This window comes from Salvelinus fontinalis, chromosome 18 (genome assembly GCF_029448725.1).
Source record: "Salvelinus fontinalis isolate EN_2023a chromosome 18, ASM2944872v1, whole genome shotgun sequence".
Lineage (NCBI taxonomy): Eukaryota > Metazoa > Chordata > Actinopteri > Salmoniformes > Salmonidae > Salvelinus > Salvelinus fontinalis.
Genome location: NC_074682.1, coordinates 34272706 through 34286250, shown reverse-complemented (window position 1 = coordinate 34286250; position 13545 = coordinate 34272706).

The following is a 13545-nucleotide window of genomic DNA, read 5'->3' as shown; positions in this document are numbered from 1 at the left end:
CCTGTCTGTGACGCGGTAGACAGCGGTGCCAATATATCAATATAATGCCATGTCAAGTGTTTAGTGCCCAAGTACCTATTGACTGTTTTCTTCTCTGTGTTAGATTTATTAGCCTGTCTATATTCAGCACCGTCAGTGCGGTCTGATTCATTCATATGATATGACAGGTCTTTGTACTTCCCATCTACCAGGGCTGGTGTGGAGCTATTGGGAGAACAGGCCCCGGGTAATATATTTTTGTGTCATAAAGAGTAGTATATAGCTGCAGTATGTGGAGGGTAGTACATTGGTAAATAGCATTAGAATAGGATAGTATAGTATGTACAAGCCCCTAACTATCTACTTCTAGCTGTGCTTGATAAAGTGGAGGGTAACTACAGTGTAGCAGGATAACAAACAGTCTTATTGAGGGATTCAATGATGTACACTATCCAGAGAAGCCAATAGTGTGAATCATCAAGCCAGCATGTTCATAACAACGCCAACCCCTGTACACAATTCTACCCTTGACAAAACCTGACAAAAACCACCAACAAAATAATTTTCCTTCTTTTCTTTGGTCACTTTTTTGTTCATACCCCCCCCCCCCCTCCCCTGCAATGGAGACATATTTGAATGTGTGGGCATTGGAAATCCTGCATCACACATTACCAGAGATTTCATCTCCTCTGAATGGATGCGTTTGACAGTTTTTTTGTGGGAACTGTTTCCCACTGAACGAGTAGAGAACAAGGCCCGTTGTTCGACAGAGGAACCATTGCAGCAGATGACGGTTGTGGAGGGAAGACATGAATAAAATGATTTAAAGAGGTCCCTCCCATTCACTTTGTCTTTGACTCTCACTCCCACACATGTTTTTATGACGGGTTTCAATAATTACCTCAGGCTGAGTTCATCTGGAGGACTGGCTTTGTGAAAGAGAGAAATGGAAAAGACCCACACACATGAAGAAAAGAGATAAGACCTACTTTGTGATGGGAAGAGGACAGAAATGAGTTTGTTGACAACACAAACATATTTTCCACCCTTTTGATTTGTAGTGGCTTCCTAAAATGTTTGGGTCATTTATGTTTTTTGTCACACTCTTAGTTTTAATCTCACATCTTTAAAATGACAGTCATTCAGGCTTGTCCACACTCAGTAACTGTAGCAACTCCAAAGCTGACCCACTGTCTCATAAATGTGCAGAGCATGTGGGTTTTCAATAATAACTTCAAGGCAGTAACCTGTATTGACACTTGAAACTGCGAAAGGGGAAACTTCTTACGGTCTAGTAGTAGAGAATGCCCAGTCAGCGGTCACAATCTGAATAAGACAGGCACACTTGTACTGTATGATGTATCTACATAGATTTATTGAGTCACACATGCACAGACAGAACACACAGTATATGTCCAAGAATAACTTTATGCAAGCCCAGCAGAATGTATACCGTACCCATAGCAGCCTATGACAATAAATCATATAGATAACGACTTTTTCCCCTTAAAAAGGCTGAAAAGATATTGTCATAGGCCTTCAGATCCTCAAAACGTTCTATAGCTGCACCAATGAGAGCGTCTTGACTGGCTGCATCACCGCTTGGTATGGCAACTGCTTGGAATCCGACTACAAGGCGCTACAGAAGGTTAGTGCGTACGGCCCAGTACATCATTGGGGCCGAGCTCCCTGCAATCCATGACCTCTATATCAGGCAGTGTCAGAGGAAGGCCCTAAAAAAAATATTTAAAAAACACCAAGGTTCTCTCTGCTACCACACGGCAAGCGGTACTGATGCACCAAGACTGGACCCAACAGGACCCTGAACTGCTTCTACACCCAAGCGATAAGACTGCTAAATAGTTAGTAACATAGCTACCCAAATAACTACCCGGACTATCTGCATTGACCTTTTTTGTACACATTTTTTTGACTCATCACATACAGTACGCTGCTGCTACTATTTATTATCTGTCACTTTATTCTTAGTTATACTGTATGTACATATCTACCTAAATTACCTCATACCCCTGCACATCGACTTGGTACTGGTGCCCCGTGTATATAGCCATGTTATTGTTACTCATTGTGCATTATTATAACTATTTTTATTACCTGTTTTTTCTATTATTTCTCTATTTTCTTTCTCTCTGCATTGTTGGGAAGGACCCGTGAGTAAGCATTTCACTGTTAGTCTACACCTGTTGTTTAAGAAGCACGTGACAAATAAAATTTGATTTTATTTGGTTACTGAATACGCAGGTCAGTGAGGAAGGAGACAGCTTCAGTATGCGCCGCAAATGGCACCCTATTCACCATGGTCAAAAGTAGTACACTAAATAGGGAATAGGGTGCTATTTAGAATGCATCTCTGTTAAAGGAGAATTATCATGAGACATTAAACTGTGATAAATGGGTCTGAACCGTCACCGAACCCAGCTGCTGTGGACAACATGCTCAGTCACGGTCATCAAATGTAAGTATGAAGTGAGACAGCATTAGTCTAACATAGGTTCTCTCACTTCTCCTCCAAAGCCAGGCGCAAACCCTTCAGTAAAGGAACTGAAGTTCCTCTTCTAACTGATTCACATTTTAGCTGAGAGACCACACTTTTTTTTTTTTTACCAGGTAGGCCAGTTGAGAACAAGTTCTCATTTACAACTGCGACCTGGCCAGGACAAAGCAAAGCGCCAAAAACAGCACAGAGATACACATAAACAAACATACAGTCAACAACACGATAGATAGTTCTATGTACAGTGTGTGCAAATATAGAAGAGTTGGGAGGTAAGGCAATAAATAGGCCATAGATATTATAGCATTTACACTGGAGTGATGGATGTGCAGATGATGATGTGCAAGTAGAGATACTGGGGTTCAAAAGATCAAGAAGATAAATAACAATATAGGGATGAGGTAGTTGGGTGTGCTATTTACAGATTGGCTGTGTACAGGTACAGTGATCGGTAAACTGCTCTGACAGCTGATGCTTATAGTTAGAGAGGGAGATATAAGACTCCAACTTCAGTGATTTTTGCAATTCGTTCCAGTCATTGGCAGCAGAGAACTGGAAGAAAAGGCGACCAAAGGAAGTGTTGGCTTTGAAGATAACCAGTGAAATATACCTGCTGGAGCGCGTGCTACCGGTGGGTGTTGCTATGGTGACCAGTGAGCTGAGATAAGGCGGAGCTTTACCTAGTATAGACTTATAGATGACCTGGAGCCAGTGGGTTTGGCGACAAATATGTAGCGAGGGCCAGCCAACGAGAGCATACAGGTCGAGGTGGTGTGTAGTATATGGGGCTTTGGTGACAAAACGGATGGCACTGTGATAGACTACATCCAGTGCTGAGTAGAATGTTGGAGGCTATTTTGTAGATGACATCGCTGAAGTCAAGGATTGGTAGGATAGTCAGTTTTACGAGGGTATGTTTAGCAGCATGAGTGAAGGAGGCTTTGTTGCGAAATAGGAAGCTGATTCTAGATTTAATTTTTGATTGGAGATGCTTAATGTGAGTTTGAAAGGAAAGTTTACAGTCTAACCAGACACCTAGGTATTTGTAGTTGTCCACATATTCTAAGTCAGAACCGTCCAAAGTAGTGATGCTAGTCGGGCGGGCGGGTGCGGGCAGCAATCGGTTGAAGAGCATGCATTTAGTTTTACTAGCATTTAAAAGCAGTTGGAGGCCATGGAAGGAGTGTTGTATGATTTGTCGGGATCCAGATTTTGCAGCTCTATCAGAACATCAGCTGTCTGGCTTTGGGTGAAGGAGAAGCAGGGGGGGGGGGGGGGGGCTTGGGCAAGTTGCTGCAGGGGGCGCAAAGCTGTTGGCCGGGGTAGGGGTAGCCAGGTGGAAAGCATGGCCAGACGTAGAAAACTGCTTATTGAAATTATAGATTATCGTAGATTTATTGGTGGTAACAGTGTTTCCTAGCCTCAGTGCAGTGGGCAGCTGGGAGGAGGTGATCTTATTCTCCATGGACTTTAGTCTCCCAAAACTGTTTGTAATTAGTGCTACAGGATGTAAATATCTGTTTGAAAAATCTAGCCTTAGCTTTCCTAACTGACTGTGTATATTGGTTCCTGACTTCCCTGAAAAGTTGCATGTCACGGGGGCTATTCGATGCTAATGCAGAACGCCACAGGATGTTTTTGTGCTGGTCGAGGGCAGTCAAGTCTGGGGTGAACCAAGGGCTATATCTGTTCTTATTTCTAAATTTTTTGAATGGGGCATGCTTATTTCAGATGGTGAGGAAAGCACTTGTAAAGAGCAACCAGGCATCCTCTACTGACGGGATGAGGTCAATATCCTTCCAGGATACCCAGGCCAGGTCGATTAGAAAGGCCTGCTCGCTGAAGTGTTTTAGGGAGCGTTTGACAGTGATGAAGGGTGGCCGTTTGACCGCGGACCCATTATGGACGCAGGCATTGAAGCAGTGATCGCTGAGATCCTGGTTGAAGACAGCAGAGGTATATTTAGAGGGCAAGTTGGTCAGGATGATTGGGGTGGCAGGTAGCCTAGTGGTTAGAGCGTTGGACTAGTAATCAAAAGGTTGCAAGATCAAATCCCTGAGCTGACAAGGTAAAAATCTGTCATTCTGCCCCTGAACTGTTTGTAGGCTGTCATTGAAAATAAGAATTTGTTCTTAACTGACTTGTCTAGTTAAAATAAAGGGTATAAAATAAATGCTTTTTAAAATATCTAAGAGGGTGCCCATGGTTACAGATTTAGGGTTGTACCTGGTAAGTTCCTTGATCATTTTTGTGAGATTGAGGGCATCTAGCTTAGATTGTAGGACAGCCGGGGTGTTAAGCATATCCCAGTTTAGGTCACCTAACAGTACGACCTCTGAAGATAGATGGGGGGCAATAAATTCACATATGGTGTCCAAGCGGCAACGGTGAGAGACTTGTTTCTGGAAAGGTGGAATTTTAAAAGTAGAAGTGTAACGCTCGTCGGAAGGATGAGACCAAGGTGCAGCGTGGTACGTGTTCATGCTTCTTTATTAAAACCGAACAAAACAACAACGAACGTCACGTTCTGAAGGCTACACAGAGCTAACAAAAACAACATCCCACAACCTAAGGTGGCAAAACATGCTGCCTAAGTATGATTCCCAATCAGAGACAACAATAGACAGCTGTCCCTGATTGAGAACCATACCCGGCCAAAACATAGAAATAAAGAACATAGAATGCCCACCCAAATCACACCCTGACCAAACCAAATAGAGACATAAAAAGGCTCTCTAAGGTCAGGGCGTGACAAGAAGCTCGAATTGTTTGGGCATAGACCTGGATAGTATGACAGAACTCTGCAGGCTATCTCTGCAGTGGATTGCAACTCTGCCCCCTTTGGCAGTTCTATCTTGTCGGAAAATGTTGTAGTTGGGGATGGACATTTCTGAATTTTTGGTGGCCTTCCTAAGCCAGGATTCAGACACGGCTAGGACATCAGGGTTGGTGGAGTGTGCTAAAGCAGTTAATAAAACAAACTTAGGGAGGAGGCTTCTAATGTTAACATGCATGAAACCAAGACTTTTATGGTTACAGAAGTCAACAAATGAGAGCACCTGGGGACTGGGAGTGGTGCTAGGGGCTGCAGGGCCTGGGTTAACCTCTACATCACCAGAGGAACAGAGGAGGAGTAGGATAAGGGTACGCCTAAAGGCTATAAGAACTGGTCATTTAGTGCGTTCGGAACACATAAGGGCACACCAATGTTAACTTTTATTTATGTTACAGCGGACTTAACATTCCTATGCAAACTAGGACTAGGCAGCATATCCTTGTGTAACGTTGCCCCAGGCACTTGACCTTGACCACGACCGTAAAATTAGATCAAAATCCCAAATTAAGCAAACAATGCAAAGTGGACCACACTGATGATATGAAGATTGCTTGAAAAATCTATATTTGGTGAATGTATTCATTCATGACAATGGAATATTCCTTTAAAAGAAATACTACCTTGGCCTACCAAGAGTTGCTGAATATTTTCTCAACTAACTTTGACAGTTCAGCTTGAAAATAACAAATCAGCAGGTGGCACATGTACCTTGGATACAAACTAGAGCTCGGCTGCATCTCCTTGTGTGCAAAATTGTAGTCAGTAATGTAACGGTAATGTAACTCACATTTTATCTTCGCAGACGATGGGGAGGAAGGAGGAGTGGCAAAGGGGTAAAAGGCTCGGGGATGGGTGGGTATCATAAGAATGTTTCCAATATTAGCCTTGTCCTGGCTTTAAAAATAGAGCTTCATCACATGGAATCAATAATGCCACTTAGAAGTGACAGAGTGTGTGTTGGCGGCAAGGACCCTCCGTGGATTAGCGCTCTCTGTGCTTGGTAATCACTGCCACATTTGGATGGCAACACCACTAGCGGTCGGTCGTCAAAAAGGCCTGTGGGGAACTCCAGTGCACAAAGCCTATACAAATAATGTTGTTGGGCCTTTGCAGATGTAAGATCTTAATTTCATCACCCTGTTGCAGGAGAAATTAAGATCTGTATCTTCATTCAATGATCATATTCCATTTGACTGGCATAATTGATGCTAGAACTGTCAAGGTTAGGTCATTTTCAATTTCATTCATTTGCAAATATCTTTGCATACATACATCCATTTCCAAAAATCACATGATACTTTATTCATAGCATTTGCATTTGTCCATTTACAGTTTGCACTAAAATAGTTAGTAACACATCAATGACAGTCAAAAACCATAGACTGAAGAAAAAAACATCATGGTGAAGTTATAGATGATGATCAAAAACCAGGTAATATCCTCAAAATACACACTGCCTTGTTTTCTCTACAATATTAAAATATAGCAGATGTTGCCTGGGAGAGCTTAGTGTGTACATATTGTAACTTTTCCAACCACATCATGAGATACCCACTAGGTCCTAGGACTTTCTCGGAACTAGCCACTACAAATCTTCCCCTGCGATGCTCAGTCAGGGACCAATATAGATCCAAGATAGAGATATCGCATGTCCGATAAACTCGAGGGACAGGCTGTCCCCTGGACGCACTGCGGCTCATTTTAGTGACACGCTCTCTGAACCAGGCCCTCCACCAGTGTCTAGTTTAGATCAACTGCATGCTAAAGCCAGCATTGTACTGTTGCATCACCTATAGGCAAGTATCTCACTTATAGCTAGTGTCTCACCTCACCCTCATCTTATGGTTCAAATTCCCCTGTATATAATTTTATTAAAGCAGTGTCAGGTACCAACTGAATATCCTACATTATAAGTTACATTAATACTTCACTCTGAACTTATATTTACAATTACTTATTCTGACCCCAAGGTCTTCACCTATAATAACTAGTCTAGAGCGCATCAGTGGGCAACATCTAGGCCAACTCATTTTTGCAGACTGCCCTACTCAGTGGTTGTCACTAGTTACCAGAGCCACAAAGTCAAAATTGTCTGTGTCGTAAAAATATGACAACAAAAATGTAATTTAAGTTTAGGGTTAGGCATAAGGTTAGCAGTGTGTTTATGGTTATGGATAAGGTTAGGGTTCAAATCAGATTTTAAAAAGATAAATTGTAGAAATGGGTGGGGTTTAGCCATAATTATGACTTTGTGGCTGTGGTAACTAGTGGCAGCAGCTCAGCCTGATGTGATGTACAAGATTGCTATCTGCTGGCTATTTAGTGTCCCTACAAGTTCATTCAGTTTAATATTTAGACAAATGTGGCCTACATGCTGAGATAACATGATATTACATCATAATAGTAGTAGAAGAAGAAAATGGACTACTTAAAAATGTATACAGCCTCAATGGCGCTGCCCTTCCGGTCACAGAAGCTATTATGGGACAGATCACCGTTGCCATACATCTCTATGGGTCGCTTGTACTTTCACGCACGGCGACGGGCGAGTGGCGACGGCTGTTTTAATGTGCTGATTCGATTATGCTGAGCCGCGGGGCACCGGGCATATGTCCATCTCGTCATCGGGCAAAAGCGGGGAACAGTACTCGGTCATTTTGTCAACAAGGCTGCATGATGCATCATCCAGAAACAACCAACATATATTTTTCCATTCAATACATTTTAGAATTGTCTAACTCGTTTTTATTGGGAAGGCAGATAAAGCTTCCCTATCATATCTAAAAATCTAAAAATGTCAAACAGAAAACCGAAGAAAATAAACAACAATGACAAATGGTTTGATGAAGAATGCAAAAACCTAAGAAAGAAATTGAGAAACCTGTCCAACCAAAAACATAGAGACCCAGAAAACATAGAGACCCAGTCTATGCCTTCACTATGGTGAATCACAAAACCAATACAGAAATACACTACAGAAAAAGAAGGAACAGCATGTCAGAAATCAGCTCAATGTAACTGACGAATCCATAGACTAATCACTTCTGGGAAAATTGGAAAACACTAAACAAACAACACAAATAATTATCTATCCAAAATGGAGATGTATGGGTTAACCACTTCTCCAAACTTTTTGGCTCTATAACAAAGAACAAACAGCAAAAACATATACATGATCAAATACAAATCTTAGAATCAACTATTAAAGACTACCAAAACCCACTGGATTATCCAATTACCTTGAATGAACTACAGGACAAAAAAAAAAAAAAAAACTGCAACCCAAAAAGGCCTGTGGTGTTGATGGTATCCTCAATGAAATGATCAAATATACAGACAACAAATTCCAATTGGCTATACTTAAACTCTTTAACATCATCCTCAGCTGTGGCATCTTCCCCAATATTTGGAACCAAGGACTGATCACCCCAATCCACAAAAGTGGAGCCAAATTTGACACCAATAACTACCGTGGGATATGAGTCAACAGCAACTTTGGGAAAATCCTCTGCATTATCATTAACAGTAGACTCGTACATTTCCTCAGTGAAAACAATGTACTGAGCAAATGTCAAATTGGCTTTTTACCATATTATCACCCTACACACCCTAATTGACAAACAAACCAACCAAAACAAAGGCAAAGTCTTCTCATGCTTTGTTGATTTCAAAAAAGCCTTTGACTCAATTTGGCACGAGGGTCTCCTATACAAATTGATGGAAAGTGGTGTTGGGGGAAAAACATACGACATTATAAAATCCATGTACTGTACACAAACAACAAGTGTGCGGTTAAAATGGGCAAAAAACACACATTTCTTCCCACAGGGCCGTGGGGTGAGACAGGGATACAGCTTAAGTCCCACCCTCTTCAACATATATATCAACAAATTGGCGAGAGCACTAGAACAGTCTGCAGCACCCAGCCTCACCCTACTAGAATCTGAAGTCAAATGTCTACTGTTTGCTGATGATCTGGTGCTTCTGTCACCAACCAAGGAGGGCCTAGAGCAGCACCTAGATTTTTTGCACAGATTCTGCCAGACCTGGGCAATGACAGTAAATCTCAGTAGGACCAAAATAATGGTGTTCCAAAAAAAGGTCCAGTCGCCAGGACCACAAATACAAATTCCATCAAGACACCGTTGCCCGAGAGCACACAAAAACGATACATACCTTGGCCTAAACATCAGCGCCACAGGTAGCTTCCACAAAGCTGTGAACGATCTGAGAGACAAGGCAAGAAGGGCCTTCAATGCCATCAAAAGGAGCATAAAATTTGACATACCAATTAGGATCTGGCTAAAGATACTTGAATTAGTTATAGAAACCCATTGCCCTTTATGGTTGAGGTCTGGGGTCCGCTCACCAACCAAGAATTTACAAAATGGGACAAACACCAAATTGAGACTCTGCATGCAGAATTCAGCAAAAATATCCTCAGTGTACAACGTAAAACACCAAATAATGCATACAGAGCAGAATTAGGCCCCAGGTCAGCAACAACACAATTAGACCAAACCAAATCATGAGAAAACAAAAAGATAATTACTTGACACATTGGAAAGAATTAACAAAAAAGTGAGCAAACTAGAATGCTATTTGGCCCTAAAGAGAGAGTACAGTGGCAGAATACCTGACCACTGTGACTGACCCAAACTTAAGGAAAGCTTTGACAATGTACAGACTCAGTGAGCATAGCCTTGCTATTGAGAAAGGCCGCCGTAGGCAGACCAGGCTCTCAATAGAAGACAGGCTATGTGCACACTGCCCACAAAATGAGGTGGAAACTGAGCTGCACTACCTAACCTCCTGCCAAACGTATGACCATATTAGAGACGCATATTTCCCTCAGAATACACAGATCCACAAAGAATTTGAAAACAAACCAGATTTTGATAAACTCCCATATCTACTGGGTGAAATACCAGTGTGCCATCATAGCAGCAGGATGTGTGACCTGTTGCTACAAGAAAAGGGCAACAAGTGAAGAACAAACACCATTGTAAATACAATCCATATTTATGTTTATTTTCCCTTTTGTACTTTAACCATTTGCACATCATTACAAAGATTCCAAGAACACAGGATGAGATGTTACTATCCTTTGTGCAAGCACTTCCAAGAGTTCATGAACAGTGAGACTGGTGAAATTTGGGGAGCGCATCGTCAGTAGTGTACCTTTGGTTCCTAGGGTGTTTCGGCCTTTCACACTATACACCCTCCCCAAAGGCGGCCAGCGACAGGGTGATCAATCCTACGCTTGCGTCCCATTCCCAATTAGTCATAGGAGTTGCCTTGTTGTTGATAGCCAACATCCCATGGGACTATGCATGGCAGGGGCGTCTTCCTCCCTGAGTCAAGCATTGTTGACCGCATACCTCCTGGCCCTCTCATTTCGGGGCCCAGCTGGGGTCTTTCCTCTTCATCCAGAGCCATTGACTGCTGCCTTCTGCCGCCTCTGATACAGCTTTGATTGCCGAACGCTGGCTCTGGCCCTTAATTCCCAGGTCTCTAAGCAGTCTGGTTGTAGATGTTGCCACAAAACCTCTGCAGCCCACCTCCACTGGTCGGACTTCTGTGTTCCAGCCATGATGCCGTGCTTCGGCAGCTAGATTGGCATAGCGCAGATGTTTCCGCTCATAAGCCTCATCTACTGAGTCCTCCCAGGGTACTGTGAGCTCAATGATGAAGACCTTCTTGAGCGAATGGGACCAGAGCACCATGTCAGGTCTTAGGGTGGTGGTTGCGATCTCCGGAGGAAACACAAGTTGCCGGCCAATGTCAGCTAGCATTTTCCAGTCTCGGGCCAAGCGCAGCTGGTCTCGCTCTAAAGGTGTAGAGCCGCTCTTCGGTGGTTTGGCCCCTTCGCGGACAAAGGTCGTCCGTAAGTGTTGTGATGCTGCTGGGGGTGGTAGGGAGTTGGTGGCAGCTCGCTTGTCCTCCAGGGCGGATGCAAGGTTTTTAAGGACTTGGTTGTGACGCCAAGTGTAGCGTCCTTGGGTGAGGCTTGTTTTACACCCTGTGAGAATGTGCCTGAGGTTGGCTGGCATGGAACAGAGGGCACAGTCCGGATCTTCACCATACCATTGGTGAAGATTAACTGGTGTTGGAAGGACGTCATATGTTGCTCTGATGGAAAAGCTCAACCGCCTCGCTTCCATGGCCCACAGATCCTTCCAGCTGATCTTCCTCTTCTCCACACTGTCCCATCGAGTCCATTGTCCCTGTTTGGCAAGAGAGACTGCCTTGGCCCACCTTGCAGCCTCCTCCTGATGGCGTACTTCCTGCACTACCATCTTCCGCCGCTCTGGTGCAGTGGCCTTACTCCAAGCAGCACGGCTAGTTAGCCCAAGGCCTCCTCTCCCTTGCTGAACATGACCCACAATGTCAGCATGTCTGAGGGCTGCTGTTGCCTCCTGGACTGCTTTTCCTGGCCTCCATTTGCGCCCAGTTGCCAAGGTCGGCGCGTTGTTGCTCACCACTGGGTCTCGAGATTCATTCAGTGTCATCTGGAGCCTGGTTTTTGCACACTTGAATTCCTCTGTTAGACTGGTGAGGGGCAGCTTGAGGACACCATCTCCATAGAGGCCTATGGTGGTAAGGCATCGTGGAACTCCGAGCCACTTCTTTAAGTAGCCTGTGACTCCTCTTTCCATCTTCTCCACTGTTGAGATTGGAACCTCATACACTGCTAGGGGCCACAACACCCGGGGTAGGAGACCAAACTGCAGACACCAGGCCTTTAACTTTCCAGGTAGCTGGGTGTTGTCGATGGACTGTAGGCTACTACTGATGTCTTTGCGCAGCTGTTGCACCCGGTCTTTGTCCTTCAGGCTTGCATCATACCACCTTCCAAGGCTTTTTACCGGCTGCTCAGACACTGTTGGGATTTGGTCATCTCCGATGAAGAATTTCAGGTCAGAGAGTACTCCCTTCACAATCGAGATGCTGCGTGACTTGGATGGTTTAATCTTCATACGGGCCCAGCTGATGTTCTCCTCGAGTTTTCTGAGCAGTCTCCTGGTGCATGGGACAGTGGTGGTCAATGTTGTAATGTCGTCCATGTAGGCTCTGAGTGGAGGGAGGCGGAAACCAGAGTCGACTCGCTGTCCACCAGCAACCCATTTTGAGGATCTGATGATAACCTCCATTGCCATTATGAATGCCAACGGAGAAATGCTACATCCCGCCATTATACCTACATTCAGGCACTGCCATGAGGTGGTGAACTCTGAGGTGGTGAAGCAGAACTGCAGATCCTTGAAGTACGACTTCACCAGCGTTGTGATGGTGTCCGGTATGTGGAAAAATCTGAAGGCAGACCACAGGAGTTCATGGGGCACAGAGCCAAATGCATTGGCGAGGTCGAGGAAGACTACGTGGAGGTCCCTTTTCTCCACCTTGGCCATTTGGATCTGGTGCCAGATCATGCTGGAGTGTTCCAAGCAGCCAGAGAACCCTGATATGCCTGCCTTCTGTACAGATGTATCGACGTACGCATTCCTTTGCAGGTACTCGGACATCCTCTGGGCAATGACCCTAAAGAAGATTTTACCCTCGACATTCAGTAAGGAGATTGGGCGGAATTGGCTGATGTTCACTGCATCCTTCTCCTTAGGGATCAGGACCCCACCTGCCCTACGCCACACTTTGGGTATTATCTTCTTCTGCCAAGCTGTTCTCATAAGCCTCCAGAGGACCCTCAGGACGTCTGGTGCATTCTTATACACTTTGTACGGGACTCCATTTGGCCCCGGGGCTGATGCTGTTCTTGCCCGTCGAACTGTGTTTTCCACCTCTTTCCATGTCGGAGGGCTGGTCTCAATATGATGTTCCGGGGGTTCAATGGGTGGGATATCTGATGGGATGGCCAGATGTTCATGTCGCTTTGAGTCAAAGTTTGTTGTTATCAGGTGCTCCTCTAGGTCTTTCTTTGTTGTTTTTAGAGCTCCACTTTTTTCCTTCGTGAAGAGACTTTTAAGGAACTTGAAGGGATCTTTATAGAATCGAGTTCTAGTTTGTTCTTTCTTCCTTCTGCGTTTCCGTAGGTTCTCTGCTCTACGGAGGGATGCCAACCGGGTTTTAATGTCAGCCTGAAGTGCCTCTATGCCCTCCTTTTCCACTTCCGAGGCCTTCTTCCACTGTTTCTTAAGCTGTCTCCTTTCTTGAACGAGGCGCTTGATTTCTTGTTGCCTCCTGGAAACTGGTGGGG